Source organism: Parus major, chromosome 11, assembly GCF_001522545.3.
Source record: "Parus major isolate Abel chromosome 11, Parus_major1.1, whole genome shotgun sequence".
NCBI classification, from domain to species: domain Eukaryota; kingdom Metazoa; phylum Chordata; class Aves; order Passeriformes; family Paridae; genus Parus; species Parus major.
In genome coordinates, this window is record NC_031780.1 from 16,140,945 (window position 1) to 16,158,869 (window position 17,925).

Below are 17,925 nucleotides of genomic sequence, written 5' to 3' on the forward strand. Positions count from 1 at the left end.
AAATCCCTAATATCTGTTTGTGTTGCTATATTTTAATATCTGTGGTTGCCTGAAAGTCATCTTCTAGGAAACAACAACCCCCCCCAAAAAAGATAGATATTTGTCAGTAAGACTACAAAAGTGCTATTTACTGCCACCAGAATCTAATTGGAGCCATTTTGTGCTGCCACACACATCAGGCAGGAAGAACACTTTCAGAACAGCAATATTGGTTAAAAATCCTGCCCTGTGGGGGGAACAGAGCTGCTGCACCATGGGGCTTGGCACAGGGAGGGATGAACAGACCTGGAAACATTCAGATTTCTCCAGCAGAAGCTGCAGCTCGTGATGGAGGTGTTGGAAGAGCTGCTGGAGAGCCTGGCTGAGGCTGTGAGGGGTCTCTGATAACTCCAGGGAGGGTCTCTGATAACACCAGGGGGGTGTCTGATAAAACCAGGGGGGTCTCTGATAACTCCAGGGGGGTCTCTGATAACACCAGGGGACTGTGGTGGCCCTGCTGCTGGCAGGGATCTCTGCAGAGTGCTTGTGGAGCACTGACTCTCTGAGCAGGCAGCTTTCCCTTGAAATTACTTCAACTATGGTAAAATACCTTCTCATCTAAACAAAAAAATATATATAAAAATCCACAGGAGCATTTGACTAGCAGGGGGATTTAACTCCACAGCAAATTTATAGAAAATATTCACTGGTGAACATCAAGCACTCACAGGTGGAGAAGGGTATTTGTTTTGTCTCATTTATTCCGATTGCTAAAATATTCCCCAGGTGCAGATCCAATGCTCTGGGTGGCTTTTCCAATGCTCAAAGTGAAAACACACAGCAATACAACAGAAATGACTGTACCTCTCCTCTTTGGGGTATTGCAGAACAATGTTCATTTTCCCCCTGAGAACATAATGCTGAGCCCAGTGGAGAGAAATAACAAACTCTGGGAGTTGCTGAATTCCATCATGTGGACTTAAAATTTCATATTTCAAATACATTTTGTAGCTAGTATGGTGATATTTTATGGTTTTAAATACTGCTTTTCTTTACAAGAGCCAAAATTACCTTCAAACACTAATGAAATTGCCATTAAACTATTATTTTTTCAGTGTCTCCATATATTGCACAGCACTGAAAATCTAAAGTTCCCTTTTCTCTAATTTCTGAGTGTCCCCCAGACCTTACTAACTGATTTTGTATGTCCAGTCTGCAGAAGCAATTAGCACTGGTTTAAGAGCATAATGTGGGGATGAGGAATTTTGGTATTATTTGGATGTCTCTTCCTCCTCTAAGGCACCTGGTCCACATGAGGAGAACAAATTTACACAAAAAGAAAACAAGATCACTTGATAAGAGATCATTTGGAACCACACTTGCTCTGGTTGCATTTTTTAGAATAAAAACATAAAAATTCATCACCTCTCACCAGGGAAAGCCTTTTTAGCACACCAGCTTTCCTTAGGTTAAGGTTAGATTTATACCGACCAGCGAGGCTGGAAAATATATGTTACCTTGCACACTCAGCACACTTCACTTTTCACTGATAGGTACCATTTTTTGCTCTTTTATTTTTCTTTTATGTCTTGCTAGCTGATCTCAAGCAGTGTATTGTTGTGCTGCTTTTTTTGTGCATTTTAACTTGTCTTGAAAAATAACCAGCAGTTGAGTGCAACTAAAATATTCACTTCCCAAAGCTTGACCAAATTACATTGCACATTCAATTTCTTCTACCTTCCAGAACGAGCAAATTAAATGTGATGTGTTGTAAGAGGAATAAGCTCAGCACTTCTATAAACTTCAATATTTTTCTGTTACCAAACCACCAAGTTGTTAATTAGAGAATGATGGAATCATAGGGACTGGAGCAGTGTAGAGAAACTCAGCTATTTGTACATGACCTGGAATTAAAACAGCAGCAGGAAAAAGGAGCTGGAGGGGAAGGACATGGTTCACACTTACTTTTATATATAATATAATATAATATAATAAATATAATATAATATAATAAATATAATATAATATAATATAANATATAATATAATATAATATAATATAATATAATATAATATAATATAATATAATATAATATAATATAATATAATATAATATAATATAATATAATATAATACAATATAATATAATATAATATAATATAATATAATATAATATAATATAATATAATACATAGAACATATATAATATATATAATATAATATATATAACGTATGTAATATATATATAACAAATATAATATAATAATATAATTTACATTAATTTTATTATGCTATACAATATCAATTTATATTGCATTATATATTATGGTAATCTATATATTTATTATATTAATTTATATTATGTTATGTTACTTTAATTTATATTATATTAATTATATTATATTATATGAATCATATAGACATAATTGAAAAATCCCCAACACTAAGTATTTTTATTTTGGAGTATGGAAAGTAATTTGTGTCATTATTTAATTCATTGCTGATAGAATGATTTTTGAGAGTCCTGACACCTTTGTGTGAAGGGCATGGGATGGGTTTCCAAACTGAATTTCAGCTCCTGTGATTGGAATACAACTGTTCAACCACCTGAAATCTCCCCACCTGGCCTGAAATGCTGAGCAGTTAAAAGATATATTAAAAGTGTTCTGTTCTGGATGTACCTCCCTACCTCAGGCACAACTTTGACCCCCATTTCTGGATTATCAAAGCACATCCCAATCTCTGGGCTTTATCTCGACACCCCCTGCGAGGGTTTGCTGTTATCTCTGCACTCACACTGACACTTTATGTTTCAAGGAAGTACAAAATCAAACTGATTCAAATGTAATAGTTTCCCTTTGGCCTTGGAGGCCCAAGGCAGCTCATTCTAAACATGGTTTCAATCATGTTTCACAGATTAAATGAATTATTCAGGTCTTTAAATCGACATTTTGCAGAAGATTTTGCTCAGCTTGAAGATCAAGTTATAAAAAGTCATCATTTTTCTAAACTGCTTCTTAATGGTGGTTTTGATTAAAAAGTCATGTAGGAAGTACACACCTTTTTAAATACCTGGTAGTTTTACAATGAGTAAAGCTGGTTTTCTTGTGTTCTTCAGGGGAAAAACCATCAGCAGTTCAAAGAAGGACAAGGTGTAATTATAATTGAAAGAAGAAGGCAGACTTGTACATCTGATGGCAAAATGGAAGTTGCAGGAAGGATTTCCTATTCCCAGGTTTTCATACCTCTCTTATGGGTTCATTTCATCCAGAGGCTGAACACACATTACATACATTTCAACATTTTCAAGTTGATAGACTTGAAAATAATCCAATATTTTAGAGCAGAAAAGAAAGAAGAGCAGAGGAGAAAAGAGAGCTGATTAAACAGTTAAATTCCAGTCAATGATATTTAATTGCTTTTGTTTTGCTTTCCAAACAAGCCATTGTTTACAGTTTACCTTTTCATTGTGCTAGATGGAAAGGGAAGAAAGTATGAAGAATTAATTGTGGTATCCAAGATGGGAATGTTTGGAGACAGCCGTTCTTCAAAAAGACACTGGCATGAGCACAGATTTTTTTTTTTTTACACCAGAATAAATGCACTTTCAGTGGAGCAAACCAAAAACCAGGGTGTAAAATGCCAGAGAAGTTGGAAAACAAATCAGCTGGAAATGTAAACTCTTCAATATTAACAGTGGTTGCTGTATTACCCTTTTCAAGCTGAAGATTGATGAATGTTTTCCTCAGGGGAAGGAAGGGCTGACTTTGGCTGTCCCTTGTCCTACACACGGATTTCTCAGCTGAGCCAGGACAACAGTATTGGGACAATTGGATCAGGGAGGTGACAAAGTCATTAGTAATATTATTATTATTATTATTATTATTATTATTATTATTCCAGTTCCCCTTTTCCCTTTGCTACCCAGCCTCCTTGTGTGCACTCAGAATCAGGTTTAATCAGCAAAGGGACAGAAGACACCCAGGAGGGTGGCTGGGCATCACCAGGAGGAGCTTCTAGCACTGGGCACATCTTTCAGACTTGAATATTTTCTGTTCTGTCACCGTCTGGGAGGGCCCTTTGCATCCCAGGAACAGCACCACATCCAGCTGTGTGTTGTGGCCTTTGTTTTGCTCCCAAGGAGGGTTTCAGTCCCCAGTTTTCCTGCAGCAATCAGCTGGCTGGGGGCTTCAGCAGGAGTTGAAACATCTTCACTTGGAAGGATCCTTTTACTGACAGCTGAGCAACAACCTGACAGCTCACAATCTCACTCTCCTGCTCTGTGTTTAGCTGCTGGTAGGAAAAAAGGAAGAAGAAAACATAAATATTTAATCAACATTTTCAGTTGTAAAATATGGTTTCAGGGAAATCTCTGATTCACTCTCTTACTAAAATGAAACTGCTGGGGTAATTCTCTATCTGCAAAGCTCGTGATGGGGCATGTCCCAAGCAGCACCAGGCAAGCACTGCTTCTGCTCATTTCCCACTTCACAGGAAGGGTTAGAATTGCTTCTTGCTCTAAGTGTCTGTTCACACCACTCAGTTTGTCACATCCTGTTTTTCTGTGTTTTACCTACAAAATGCCCCAAGATACAATTTTGCGAGTGTAGTTTGAAAATATTGGAGGAAAAAACACCAACTAAACTATTTAATATTACTCCTGTTTCTTTCTTCTAGCTCTGCTTATGTTGTTACCACTTATTCAAAGAGACAATTAAAGCAGTTGCTTCAAATTATAGTCACAAATGCAACTTCTTTTTAGGCAGTGACTTTATTAAACTGTCAATCCTGATTATTATTAAGCAAACTATTCATTTTGTGTGTTTGTTGCTGCTCATGTTCTCCATCCCTGCTCCCCAAAGGAACTGGGATTCTGCTGCTTCTCTGAGTGGAAAGTTCTCAGATATGAGGCCATCCAAAAATTGACACTAACAGTGAAATGATGGTATGGATATCACACAAATATTAGAATTCAGGAGCATTTTCATAGACACACAGCTGTTATCTGAGCACTCCTGAAGAACACAGGAGTGTTATTTGCAGCAGCCTAAACTCTGTGCTTTGCTCATGCAGGGAATCCATGTCAATCCTCTGGCTCTTTCAAATCCCAGAGCAGTTCTGCCCAGTTCTTTGTGCTGAAATCCTTCATTGGAGTCTGCTGGACAAAACATTTGGGATCCTTTCGTTACTGCACTGCAAAGGAGTCACAAAGAGTGTTTGAGGGATATCCTTTTGCATTTAATTCTTTTATGGCTTAGTTTTTTTAGTGACAATTAAAATTAAGAAAATATAACAAAACACAGAAAGTTTCTCCACCTGAATAAATCTGGAAATTAGAAATATTTCCTTTAAAGATCCTGGTTTTTTTTTTGGAAGAAGTTTGCAGTATTGTTCCCCACATGGCTGTAAGACAAGGTTATTAAAAAGTGCTCATTCAGACGAGATGTTTTGCACCCAACTGCTTACAATCAGTTAGTTGACTATGAAACTGCCCAATTTCTGTGTGTAATCAAAGTAACTGTGTACACATTTGGCATGTAATTACGTTTCTAAATTGATTAAAATCCAGCCCTGAAACGATTGCGAGCGAAGGCTTGGCTCCAATGATTAGTTCTTAAAACTTCTTTCACAAGCTTGAGCAAATAACACATTTGCCAAAAAATGCTGCCAAGTGTGAAAGTTAATTATGATAAATGTAACACAGTTCTCTCATCACCAGTGTACAGAGAAAGGCTTTTGCCTCTCCTCACTTTATTGTCCAGCAAGACAAAGATGGTGCTTTGGGATTTTTTCCCTTTAACAAGGACAGATATGCCATGAGTGACAGTTAAATTTGTTGGAGGTATTAAATTGCTAATGCTAATGCATTTTACAATCTTCTGAACTGATTTAATATATTAGACTGTCACTCAAAGTCTTAATAAACAATTCCACACTCTTAGTTTAAAATCATCCTGTCAGACCTGGAGGTTTTCTCAATTGGCCTCCATTGTTAATGTGATAGAAGTTTACAAACAAATTACTTTTTTCTTCACAGGTTGGTTCATATGAAACTTTAATGGGTGTTTCTCTTGTTTCTGTTTTTTATTTATTACAAAACAGCTGTGCCAGAGCTTAATGGGGTGGATTTGTGCTTTAAAAGCACCTGTGCTTGTAGCTAAACTTCTCCCTCTCCTGAAGATAATCTCTCACTTATTCATATTTGAATAGATCTTTCTTCTCATTTTAGAGTATTGCAAACTCAGCCTTGTGCAACTCAATATACTTTTGAAGAATGATTTCATTGTGTTTATCCTAATATTGTGTAATTCCTCCATGGAATGCCACTTATGCTTCAGAGACCCATCAGGAGCTCAACAAGTATCAAAGTTTCATGTTTGCAGATGTGAAAAACACAGGTATTCATTACAGTTAATAGACTGTCAGAGGAAAGTCATTACAGATGAAATACTTTCCCTAATTTTGTAGAAAAATAAGACAAATTATTTTGCTGAAGGTGATTTATGGAGAAAACAATGTTGATATTTTTGATTTTGAGGCTCTCAAGTATGGGACCAGCACTGGCATCAAAGGGTTTGGATTACTGTTTGGATAATTATTCAGATTTTGATAGTTTTGCTGTCTGAGTGTTAAATCAATATATCAGATTGCTGCCAAAGAAAAACTTGCAGAGAATTCTACCTCAAACTGGTATTAATAAAACCTCCTTCTGTTTTGTTTGTTTTGCCTTATCTGTGTGATGATGGTAGATTTCTTCTGTGAATAGATGCATAAATTATTTGTAGTGGGATCTAAAATCACAGCAACAAATACAAATTTTTCTGACAGCTCATTCCATAATGTGCTGCTACTCATTTAAGAAAGCTTCATCTCCTACCCTCACAATTTTCATTATAGACTTTCTTAACTTAGTTATCCTGAGAGTATTCCCTAAGGCATTCTCTCTTTTTCACAGCTAGTTTTCAGGATTTGGACTAAGGTTGTGAGTGGATCCTGGAAGAAGCAGAACCAGTCAAGACCAGCAAGTTTAATGAAATACCAGTAGCTCAGCCACCTGAGGATGTGGGCTTTTATTTGATGGACATGATCAAACCTCCATTTTGCTAATACATGTAATTAACCCAAGTGTCCACATGTGAAATTACCTGGAAATTATCAGGTCACTTATTCAGAAGACTAAAACTATAATATTTAAACTGAGTTTCCACCTTGCCAGGGATCCTTTAGTTTACCAGAGCTTGTCCTTGACCTCTGTCCCAAAGCCTGTCTTGCAAGGTTTCTGATGCTGGCAGAAAACAGCTTGTCTTTGTTCAGTGAATCTCTACTTTTTATGTTAATGTTTACTTGCTTACAAATCCAGTAAAACCAAGAATAAAAGTATTAAACAGCAGAAAAATTGAAGATACTGAGCTGATTAAATCTTTTTTTGGGATAATTCTATATCATGGTATGTGCAATGCAATATTCCTACTTGTTTCTTTTTCTCTATATTCAGATCATCATGGCTGTAATATATATGAAATATTTGGATCCTTAAGTCAATGGGCATTGAAAATTGATGGCTGGCTTTTCTAATTTGTGGTAGAGAGTCAGTGTTACTGGAGCTGCATCAGACTCTGCCAGCTGAGGATCTGTCTCTGTCTATTTGTACACCGAGCAAGTGTCTCCCAAAAATGAACTGAAAACTTAAATCCAACGTGGAACTAGATCCTTAGCAAATATGAATATGCCATAGCTGGCCTTTTTCAGAATTGCAAACATCAAATAAATAAAGTACTTTTTGAAGGTTCTGATTTGTTTTTTCTTTCTTACATTAACATTTCTGAACCTGTCACACCGACTTCTGAGCTGCCACATCTGGCTGAATCAGGCACATCATTTTATATTAACCTTATGAAGCAACACCCAGCATTGCTGATGTTACTAGACAAGATATTTTTGTAAAAGTTGTGATTTTGGGTTTGGTGGGATTTTTACAAAGGGCACAGTCCCCCTTCTAGTTATCATCAGTTCTGGGTTTTTTCTGAGGTATGCCATGAGCAGTGAAGATTCTGACCCCTGGTAGTGAGAAACTGTGTGATCCTGGGTGCAGGGATGGGTGTTCTGGACAAGCAGGTGTTTGTTGTCTCTGATATTTGTTGACCACCCAATACACACAGAAATATTTTTATGTGATTGGATAGCTATCATCCAGCCTATTTGCTCCAGATGAGGATTTAAGGAGTTAGTTTCTGCTGGACAAAGCATCCTTCACCTCCTACCCTTCCAGTAGGAAGATTTTCTTTGAAAAACTGGCCTGGTTTAATTAGGGCTGATTTTTGCCTTTGCCACCACAGACTCAGTTTCAGAGATCTGAGAAGCTGTAGGAGATTCTAACCCCTGTCTCTCATCCCTGGAATTAGATCTGGTGCACCTGATCCTGCACCTGCACCTGGAGCACTACAGTGAGCAGAGATCAGTTCTTATTCCTGACCTGCTCCAATGCAAGCTGACACTTCCTAAGCCTTGCTAGGAAGTGCAGGGGACCTTACATGCTGTAGAGATTAAGATAATTTCATGCTAAAAGATGAAATGCCATAAATCTACTTTAGAAAACTCATGAACTTCATGGCAAGAAAGTGTTTTTTATGAAAAAGGTATTTATCTAATGAATATTATTCCAGGAGCAGTTACAGAAAAGACAGTGACAGGCACAAATGTAAGAAAGGGGCAGAAGCTGGCTGAGACAGAATAGAAAAATTCAATCAAGATAATACCTCTCTATTTTTAATGCTGGATTCCATTGTCCTGGTTCCCATTTTCTTCATTTCAGCATTACAAATCCAGAGAATTTTGGTTTTAAAAAGAGGATGCCAAGTGTTTCTTCTGTTAGATTTGCAATTCTATGAACCCCACACAGGCCTGTAGTAATAAAAGATAACAATTATGAACTGGTATAATTCTCATTCCATGGCTGAGCTTGCATAAATGTCAAGCTGTAACAGCACTGGCCTGCCATTAGTGTGGGAGGTTGCTGAAACCAGCTCCGCACACAACGGCTTTGCTGGGACAGGAGCCGGAACAGCTTCCTGGCCTCATTCCTTGTGGGAAGCATCCTGCAGCCTCACTCTGTGCAGAAATCCCAGGGAAGCCCGTGGGCAGGAGCAGAATTTGCCCTGGTGCCCAGCTGAGCAGGATTGTTTTCATTTCCATGTTTACAGTGTCTGTTCCGTGGGTGTCACCGAGGCGCTGCCCCAAACCCGCAATGCGACGGCAATCGTTTCTATTTCCTCTTGAAACAATCGTTTAGCAGTCATTTTTCCCCCGTGTGTGTGTTTTTAGGGAGTCCCTCGGCCACATTACAAATCAAAACTCAGTCAGCGCTTTCCTACAGCATCTAAAGCCTCTGGTACCTGTAAACCTTTATGAAGTGGCAAAACTGGGCTCTCCTTCCAGCCTTTGCAGGCAGCTGAAAATAACAAGCACACCTTTCCACAGACTTCTCTGTGGAATTCTCTCCTTTTTTGCACAAAATCGTCACTAAATTCACTAGAAATTATGGTTGGCAGTTCAGTGGACTTTTCTGGTTTTAAACATGACAATTTTTGTTTTGTTTTTTTCCTTTAAAGAAAGCGGCTACTAAAAATTACATATAGCAGTTCTTCATATGCATTCCATGTGAAATCTTAAAGTACAGTCTTTGAAAATCTCACTAGTAAGTGTTAAGGGAAAGGGATTTATCCCATATCTTTCTTTCACTGAAGACTAACCCATATATTATTATTATTTTTGATTGAATCAGTAGTTAATGAGAAATATTTGCAGACAGCACACAGCAAATCAATATCTTTGTTTCTCCTGCTAATCTTCACTCTACAGATAATCAGCCTTTGCAGGACTGAGAATTTGAGACTATTAGAAGATAAGGATGAAGCACTGACAGCTCACTCATTTCCTCAGGCAAAAATATGTTAGGTCATTTTTTTGCATGTGAAATACGATAGGGATATATCATCAACATTTGATAAATAGAGAGGCTTTTAAAAATTGCATCTGAAATACTTGACATTCAGCACGTTTTTGGAAAATGATAAAATCATAATTGTAAAAAAGACCCGCAGTATTGCCAATCAGAGGCTGGCTGTTCTGAGCACCCTGGCACATATATCTTAGTGTCCCCCTGCAGAAGGAGGAATGAGCATAAAGAAAAGAGCAATTTTCCTGCCGTAAATTGGAAAGTCTGCCAAGCAGCTATGTGATCTACCATCAATCAGTGTTAAATTCTCCTTAGCTGCAGAAAACTCAAGAACTAACTATCACTGAGAGATTTCACACGGTGACTAATGGTATATGACAAACACATTTAAAATCTGCATAGACCAGCATCAGTTTAAAATATAACATGAATAATAAACAATCCTAAAGATATCCCGGTGAGCAAAATAAGACATAATCTCCTCAGACACATATTGTACATGGGAGATTACCATTCTAGGAGTGCACTCAGTATCAGTACAGCAGCGAGCCATACACACAATGTGACTTTATTTGGAATAGCATCTCTCATGCAGTGCGTGCTGCGGTGTCGTGAGGCTGCTCAGCAGGATGGGGAGGCTGTGGGATAAAGGGGAGATTTCAGCTGAGTGAAACACTCACTGAATCCACAATTACCCTGCCCACACGAGGAGCCCCATTAAGTAATAGTGAAACTCTTGAGGTGAGGAAGGTCTTCTCCTCCACCATGTCATTACTGAAGCCACAACTAATTCATCTGTTCCAGATGGCAAGTGTTCAGAGGAATGGGAGACAGTGCTGTCTTAACATACTGAGCTGGTTATTTCTTACTGCAAGAATTCCACTCATTCCTGTTTAGTTTCCCATCAAAAACATATTATTTAGCTGCATAGTGTGGAAAAATATTTATAAGAAAGGAATATATTAGCTATGAAAACTGCCTGCATTTCTAACTGAAGAATAGTTCCTAAAACTGGAGACATTTGTCCTAGATTTGCATTTTCAAATAATCATGCATTTTAATTTATTTAAATTCCAGATTAATATTTTTTTATTTAGAACATTAAGTCAATCATTTTGACAATTGCTTTTATGGACACTATGGTGTTTTGGGGTTTTTAATTTATTTCTTTCTGGCAAGAACAGGTTGCCACAGAAATTAGTGGGAGCAGAGTTTTTTATTTCATTTGGAATAGGGTCTGTATTTTGTGCTTGGTCAAGCTAGGCAAGAGCCACAACCACTTAGGGGAGAGGCATCTTCCCTTTGACAATCTGAAAGGAACAGAGATTGGAGAAGTCTGAGCACCCAGGGCAAGGTGTGAGATCCTGAGAGCACAGGTTCTATATCATTATAATATTTATTTAATTTTATATTAATATATATTATACATATAATATATATATATATATAATATAATGAGGTTCTAATAATTACCAAAATGAGATGGCAAACCCTGAATAAATATAATGACACCAAATAGCTTCAGGATGAAGGACAGCTTCAGCCTGGCTTCAGCCCGTCCCAGCAGGAATAAAAGAACCTAGAAGGAAGTATAACAGAATAGTTTAAATGTGGTTAGGTGCAGTGTTTGTAAGCTGTGCTGTGATCTCTCAGATATTAGCCTGTCACTATGTCTCCTCATCCATCTTTTTGCCTTTCCAAATGTAACTATTCACAGGCAGGTCGCTTAAAAACTTTAAATGTTGAGATTATCTGCCTCTGAATTGTGACTTTCTGAATCTTTAAGGGATCACTTTATCTAATTTTGTCTCCTCTGAGCTCAGATATCTCATATTTAAATGGTGTAAAGTGCTACACATGTTAAAGACAGAACAGCAGAGGCACAAGTTGGGAAGTCTGTTTTGATGAAAATCACAGGTAACACAATAAACACAAAAATACCTCATGCTGGGGCTGCTTCTATGCCAGCAAAAGGACTCTGTTCCTCGACCTTAATTCCACAAGAGCAAACAGTCTGCACATAATACTCAGAAAGCAGAGACTAGGGCAGTCAGAACAAACAAGAGTAATTAAATAATCATCCCATTAGCTGAATTATAGTAATGTCTCAGTGATTTGACCCTGCTTTAGAGCATCTTTTCCATTTGCAGAATTGCTAACAAGGGATCAGAACCAGGGCAAAAACGATTTGGTGCCATTCTGGCGAGCTCTGTGCGAGCACTGAGTACCCATTTGGGAGGAGGATAGAAGGAAAGGGGAGCTTGAAAATGACGTTGTCAGAAAAGATTCCAAGGCTCTGGATGCCATTAAAGACCTGCCTGTGTTACTCCAGCACCTTGAGGAACTGTTCTGAAGGTTGTGGAACTTCTTGTAGGGAAAACAGGGGCAAGTACAGGAAAAACATGCCCAAAATCTATTTCTGATAGCACATTAACTCAGTGTTGAAAGAAGCCATAAAGTTTATCAGATAAATTGTATTTCCAATTATTGACTTTTCCCAAAGAAAAAAAAAAAAGAAAAAATAATATTTTTAAAAGCTTAGACTAAAGTGAAAGAGTGAGTATTACAGGAGAGACGAGCAGGCAGAAGGATATTTACCATCTCTCCTTCGTGCTCTTCTCTATTGTTAGCAAAGGCCTCTGATGTATTATCATCATATTATCTTCCATTGTTTTTAATAAGATTTTTTATGAGTAAGAAATTTAGGGCTGTATGCAAACATTCTGTGAAGTTAGCAGTGAAAGAACGTGCTATTTACACTGAAATTCATGTACTGACTAAAATGCATTAACAATAGCAATTAACAAAAATGGAGATTGTGCTGTTTCCATCTGTATTTTGCAACACGCAGCAATTGAGAGTCACTCAGCAATGCATTAATTTTCTAGTGTTCTTCAGTTAAAATAGAGAAGTTCTATTTATTTTAAAGCATTTTTTTATCAAAAGAGTCCAAACCCCCAATCTGTCTGTTAAATAATTAGAAATTGTTAAGAATTATTTCATCAATATGAGAATTCACTCCCAGCCCTAAACAAAGTGTTACTTCCCTGGGAAGGAGCTCCAGGAAGGACTCAAGGGAGGCAGTTTGGATTTCCTGCTGTCTCAGATGGCACAGAAAGGAACACTGGTTTGCATCAAGGCCATCAGCAGATTCAGGTGTTCCTCTTGTGCTGTCCTGGTGTACAAACACTGCCCAGGTATCACTTTTTATTGTGGGACACAGGGAAAGAAAGTGCTGGGGGTGCTGCTGTAAAAACAGAGCTACAGAGAGAGCCCTCACCTCCCACCCTCTCTATAAACATGAGCAGAGGTGTGTGGAGGGAGCTCTTCTGTGTCCTTTCTCTGCAGCTCAAATATATTCATCAGCTGGACACTTTTTCCCAAAATTCTGAACTCAGAGAATTGAATTGTACAAATACATTTTGCTTATTTTTAAATGATCAGTTCTGAGGAAAGTGTCTCCAGTTCTACTGAGCAATCAGAGAAATCTCTAACTCTGTGAGGATCACGACAGCTCTCTCCCCAACACTTCACATACCTGCCTCATCTCTACCTTTGGAGCAGCATCCAGGTGGATAAAGGTGTCTTCATCTCCTTCCCAAGTGACCTTGCAGATCCCCTTCCCCTGGCTGAGATCAGTCACTGCAGGTTGGCTTTTGGCAGCTGCAGCCCCAGCAGCAGCTCTTCCCAATAAAAGGAGCCTGTGGAAAGGAATGAGCCTGGGTCTGGGAGTTTTGAAGACGATCACAACGACATATGGTATCTGAATTTGTGAATATGCCAGAGCCAGGCTGGCATAAGGACACATATCAAAAACTGGAAAAAGCCTCTGTGAAGAACGCACAATTTCATGTTCATTTTTATTATACACTGCCAGTGTTTACACAGAAGCCTCTCATCCACGAAAGTGAAGTTTATTACTATCAATCACAGAAACAGCAAACAAAAATGCTGAGATTTTATGTACAGTGCTTCAGTCTGAGGGTTTTACCACTTCTGTAGGCAGCAATAGTTATTTTACTGGCAAACAGTGTCATTGGGAATATGTTGATCATCTGGCAGTGTTGTAACATTCATAAAATATCAGCATCCCAGCGGAGAAACAGCCACAATAACACAATGGGGCAGATTTTCCTTTGCACTGGGAAAGGAAATTTATGCTGGGGTACCTGTCGCCACTGGGGACAGTAGATTTTGTGCAGAGCAGGGCACTAATCCATGAATGAAATTGTAAAATAACTCTTAGTGCAAAACCCAGCTAGCAGCAAGAACAGATTTTATTCTCCCAGTAACTTTCCCTGGTCAAGAAGGTGCTGCGGGTGCAACTGTGCTTAGTGTACTTTGAAAAAATTTGAGAAAATATGAAAAAAAGCTTCAGTTTCTATCTTACTATAATAAACTGCAAAGGACAGCATGTACCTAAACCTCTCATGTGGTGAGGGAAGAAAGAGACACCTTCAGAAAGCAGTGGAACCACCTCAGGCCTGAACTGTGCTGTGAAGATGTCTGGCTCCCTCCTTTGTGTCCAAGAGGAGTCTTTGCTGAAACATTCACAGCACTTAGAGAAGGCTGGGGATTAATCTAGAACTTTGCTCTTGAAATAACTTCATGAACAAGGTCTCACCAATATCCCAGGAAGCGAATGGATCTGACAGCTGGCATCACTTCAGTCTGGGTTTAAAACAGCACCTGCAAGTGAAGATGCTGGATTAAAATCCTTTCTTTTAAAGGATCAGTAGGCACAAGGAGCTGAAGACAGCTTCTGCCAGAAGGCACTGATCACGGGGCTGCAGGGTAATCTATGTTCTTGTTCTCTTTCTCTGGGATTCACTGAGTATTTAATTATTCTGTGTAAAGTGAAATAGCTTCAACAGAATGGGGAGTAAGACGAAAATCAATCCTGTAAGTCCTTAATGGTAGGGTAGGTTCAAATGTTGTCAGGCAGAGGAAGAAACTGAAATTAGAGATGCTAGGAATGGATCAGTTATCTATCAGCTCAGGTAAGTGGAGAGCTATGGAGAGCTCCTTTTCTGAAAGCACCTATGGGATCCCTTAAAAGAAGGGAACATCTCTTGTCTTTGGGAATTCAGCTCGCTTCTGGCTTTCCTTTTGACTATGGGAAAAATGTGCTGGAAATATCTTTTATGACCCATCCGAGTTGGCAAACACAAAATAAGAAGCACCATACGGTGTCCAGCTAACTCAGATCTGTAACAGATTTCCTTATCTCTGAGGGCAGCTCTGGGGCTGCCAAATGTTTGATAAGCACCAGTGCATTTCCAGGCTGGGCTGCAGAGCTGTGCATGTCACTGTTTGCATTCTCTGCAGGTGATGACCTCTCTTCCAAGAGGCAGTTTTGTGTTTGCCAAGAGCAGGTAGGGACTGGGTGGAGACGTCTCTACCAAAACCAGCAGCAGTATATCCAGTGCTTCCTTAATCAGTGGATATCCCCACAGAGACAGAGTGAGAAGGGAGAGGAGCAGACTTTCAGCTGCCAGCACAATGGCCAGCAAGGCTGGCTCTTCTCCTGGTCCCTCCTCACAGCTCTGAGAGGGGCCTGCTGGCTCTGCTCTGGAGGTATCTGCTTCCCAATTTATCTGACAGGTGGTTAGCTGTTAACACAAATAAAAGTTGTGACCTGTCTGCCACTTCCAATAACTCAAGTGCTATATCCCCAATCTGTCATGTCCTTGGCAGCCCTTTTGTTTATTAGGAAATGAATTATTCATTAGGGAAATTTGTTAGAAAAATGTGCCTTAATTTTCATCATTTTCACGGTAATCCACTCTTATCCCTTCAGTGGCACTTTCCTCTGCTGCAGCCTGGTTGTTTCAAGGGTGGTGGCATGGCTGATACAGCACTGCCTGGCACAGGAGGGAGCAGGCACTTTCTCACTGGCTTGTGCAAGTTCAAGATGTGCAGGGATAAAACACACTGTACAGCTAAATCCTTTCAGGATGGAGAAGTGGGAGAAGGGGAAAATGGAGGAGACGAGTCCACATGCATTTGCCACACACTGCAGCCAAATTAACCCTGCCTGTTTAAATCTGAAGGAAAAATAACACCTTTGGGAGTTTAAAGAGGCACAGTGACTCACACACTCTTTTCTGAGGCTGCTTACTCACTGGTCCATGCTCAAAATGGCCTTCTCCTTCCTTCCTCTCTCCACTGCAAAAATGGATTTATCCCCAGCAAGGAATAATGACTTCCCTGTTTCCCACAACCAAAAAAAAACCAAAACAAAACCCTGTGTTTATTCTCTATTTACAGAATAAAATTTAGTCTTGGAACTTTTAAAGGTTCACTAACAGTCCTGATTCTTACAACAGCAGCAGCCCTTGAACCAGATGCTAACCCTCCATCCTTTCTGGAAGAAGTAAAAGGCCCTGAAGAAATACACTGAGCACAGATCTTGTTTCCATGAGTTAGCATTGGGGTAGCCATGCTGTCCTCACGTTAGGTTGAAAATTTCTCATGTAAATTGGACTGCAGTGCTCACAACACCTGTTACTATGGCAGCATCTACCCAGGTTAATAAAACAGCAAAGTCACTAATAAGATATCATCCTATAATGCTGAAAAAGGAAATTACCATTATAAAATTTCATCAAATGGACATGATGGAAATTAGGAAGCAGCTCTTACACACTAAGGTGGGCAGACAAACAAGGATATGTATGCAAGGCTGATCCTGCTGTGTGTGGGATCAGATGAGGCAGAATGGCTCGGCCATCAAAGTTATTCCAGCCCAAGCTTCCTTCCCAAGCAGCCATCTATCTTCCATGCAGCTCAGATCACATTATTTTAACCTCAGAGTTCACCCTTTGGATTGATAAGTCTGCCTACCTGAGGGGCTTGGAAGGGGAGTAATTTGTTGTAACCATCTTCCAGACAGTTTTTGAAATAGTCTTTTATACAGGTGAACTCTGTGTGCTGTACATTTTTCACTCCTGGGCTGTCCATTTGTTTGCTCCCGTTTTCCAAGTCTGTGTGGCTTTGCAAAGAAAGTGTCAGAGACTAATGGCACAAGTCCTTGCTAATTACTGCTAAAACTCCCATGTCCAAAGTCACTTAAGGCACAGAAAACTTGTGGGACACGAGACAAATTAAGAGGTAAATCTGCCAGATCTTAATTGAGGAGTATTTTTTTTTTTTTTTTCCTGCAGGTTGTGCTGTGCTTTAACTGAATTCTGGAGGACAGAATTTCCATTGGCTGTGCAAACTGTCACACTGAGAAAGATCATCTGTTGCACTCCAGTCTTCAGCTCCACAAAATAGCAGCCCATTTTTCATGATTGCAGCTTTGTGTTAGCTGCTCCAGGGAGATGTTCTTCTGGCACATTATTCAGGAAGATGTTACTGGACAGGTAAGAATGCTGAGGTTAAATTCAGAGTTAGAGGAAGAGAGAGAGAGGCAAAAACTTTTTCATACCAGTTTTATAAAGAACCCAAAAGCTCATTTGACATTAGATGAATGGAAAAAGAAGAAAGTTAAAAGGATGTAGGATAGAAATGCAGTTCTCAAGTATTGTTCCTGCTCAGCCTAAGCACTGTAAATGCATGTCAATTGTCAATTAACCTTGCCTGTTTAAATACAGAGATGGGCAGATGACTCTTCTTTAATTTCTGCTTTTTTTCCTGGTTCAATTTCAGAAGCTGATTTTCAATGTATGAACATAATGGGAACTACACTGGGACAAAGCAAAGGTCTTCCTAACCCGGTGTCCCACCCCTGCAAGCAGCTGACACAGAGCAGACTCACAGCAGAGCTTTCCCTGATATTCTTCAGCCTCAAATGATTCTATCTCAGCAGTGCCCCACCACAGGGGTCTACTGCATTCAGTAAACTGGTATCATTTTTTATCCCACCTTTTTTGCCTGTTGCCTTTAACATCCAGTCAGATGTTGAGCTTTCCTCTGGATGCTGTCATTTCCCACCCAGTGCGGTCACTGGGGACATTTATCAGGGAAGGAGAAAGCAAGAGCATGGCC